The following is a 2251-nucleotide window of genomic DNA, read 5'->3' as shown; positions in this document are numbered from 1 at the left end:
CTGCAAGAAAACTGGACAGAGACATATGAAAACATAAAATAAGAATATGCGCACTTAACAGGCGAGATGTGATAAAACAATCAAGTTAAAAAAAAAAAAAAAGACAACAGCAGAAAGCAGCAGAGCAACAGAAAGGGAACATGATGAGCTAAGGAATCTTCCCTAAGCCAGCACCACTGTTCGCAGAACATAACCTTCCTTTCAAATTACAAGTGCTACTTTTACTTCTCCATTTGACTGAAAGAAAACATACTAAGCATAAACTGAACCGGATTACTCAGGAAGAGTCTGCAGACAGTGCAAGCACCTCCTGTGGCTAGCTGCCTTGTCAAGATACAGATGGAAGAATATCACTATGGTCTACATCCTCCTGGCAACCATTAGGAAAGCCTTAGGTGGCAGACAAACTATTCATCGAGATCTCTTCTCAGGTAAAGAACAGCTTTATCATAATGGCAGTATTAACTAGTAGAGCTGAAATGTTTGGACAATAATCAGGACTGTATCATATGCTGTCAGCTCCTGAGAAGGCTTGAAGACAGAAGAAAAAAAATAATTTCCTTTCCTATTTCCAGAACAAAGAAGAGACACTGAAAGTTTGAATACTTATTTGCATATGATTAAGCAACTATTAAGTTCTAATGCAAAAGCAGATGCTGGGAAATGCCAAGGATCAGCAAAGCTTGAACTGAAGCATGTTGCTGCTGTCAGAAGTCACCTGCCTCCCAACTGTGTACTCCCACCACTTACTACAGCTCAGCTGCTTCTCCGATTACAAAGTAAGGCACTTCAGATCATAAAAATGGCAAACAACTACATCTCCTCCCCTCCAAAGAGAAATTTTTTTGGCCAGGCTGAAAAGTTGAATCAGCTTACTTTGCCATATGAATGCCAGCAGCAGCCAGGAGAGGAGTTGCCCAGGGACAGGTAAGCCTAGGAGACACATCCTTCACCCTCTGCAAGCAGGTTTTAATTGCAAACCACATCCTGGGGGTACTGCTCCACAGACAGCTGAACCCATGTGGTGACTCCCTGCTTCTCTACCACTCTCCCCGCTCCCCTCCTGCCTGGCTTCCCCCTCCCTTTTTGCTAGTGATTGCCTCTTTAACACATTAAAATTGCAGGAAACTATTTTTATTTTGCCACAGTTCTGCTGCTCCAGAATTTGGAGCACAGGGGCCAAGAAAAACGCTGGAGGAGGCAATGGTAAGCAACAGTGCAACGACATGATGAGCAAGGAGAAAGCATAGGAATGGGAGGAGGAAGCAGGAACTCAAGCTCACTGCATTTCAGTTGCTCTCAAGCAGGTTTGCTCTCAGTTGCTTTCAGCTTGAGAGCTGAAAGGACAGGACTCACCATGCTTGTAAAAACCACACCCTGAGACATCAGTTCCAAGAACTCAGTGGATTAATTTCATAAGTGGGTATTGCCTTCTGACTAAAGGCCTTTCACCTTCCTAACCTAGCAGCTCTGCCCACCCCTGTATTTGTGTGTGACAGAATATCAGACCCAGGCACAAACTTCCCTTTTCTAGACTACATGCTAAAAAGTGGCACTTTGCCGCCAAGACTTTAAAGGCTAAAAGGAGAAAAAAAGTTCACACATGCACGAGGAAGGAGTTGTGTGATTAGTAATCCAGTCTCACTCATTCATAGGAACCCAATCTCTTCCACTTAACCCAGAAATTGGAATCTTATATTATCCTTGCTATGAAACACCTCTAAAGTGAGAAGGGAACCTCTAAGAATGGCAATCCCCACCCCACAGGGCACGCACACTGTGCCCAAAGCAACAAGACAAGTACCGGACTGAAAAGAAAAAATTTCTCAAGCCCCAGTCAGGAGTACCAAAGCCTTGCATAATTCTTATGTAAACACAAACTCCGAAGGAAAAGCTCGACCCACTCCTTCACCAGAGACCACTGCCGGGAGAGGAGGCCACGGGAGGAGGCGGGAACAGCCGTTGGGTGCCGCAACCCCCCGCAGACACCCCCACGACCTCACAAACGCCACCGAACAGCCTCTTCCTTATGCACGTTGCCTGGGGAGCGGCCACGCCAGAGACAAGCCGCGCACAGGGCGGCCCGCGGGAACTGGCGGGACAACCCAGGCACCACCGGAGTGGCGCTGGGACAACCCCGCGGGGACGCGCCCGGCCGCACACACCGCTCGTTCCCGGGGCGGAGGAGGCGACCCCGGCCGCCGCCACCACTCACCGCGGCTCGCACCAGCGCCGCCATGGGTCCTCGGCG

At 48.3% G+C, this 2251-nt stretch overlaps 1 protein-coding gene across 6 annotated transcripts in view; it reads right to left on the bottom strand.

The window, feature by feature from the left end:
• The window catches only part of EIF4E2 (eukaryotic translation initiation factor 4E family member 2), a 22078-nt gene that overhangs the window by 19695 nt on the left and 132 nt on the right, over positions 1 to 2251 (bottom strand). The gene's annotated exons all lie outside the window — the stretch shown is intronic.

Source organism: Haliaeetus leucocephalus, unplaced genomic scaffold (genome assembly GCF_000737465.1).
Source record: "Haliaeetus leucocephalus isolate CR32 unplaced genomic scaffold, Haliaeetus_leucocephalus-4.0 Scaffold362, whole genome shotgun sequence".
Classification (NCBI taxonomy): Eukaryota; Metazoa; Chordata; class Aves; order Accipitriformes; family Accipitridae; genus Haliaeetus; species Haliaeetus leucocephalus.
The sequence above is the reverse complement of the archived record's forward strand: the minus strand, read 5'-3'. Positions and strand labels throughout refer to the sequence as shown.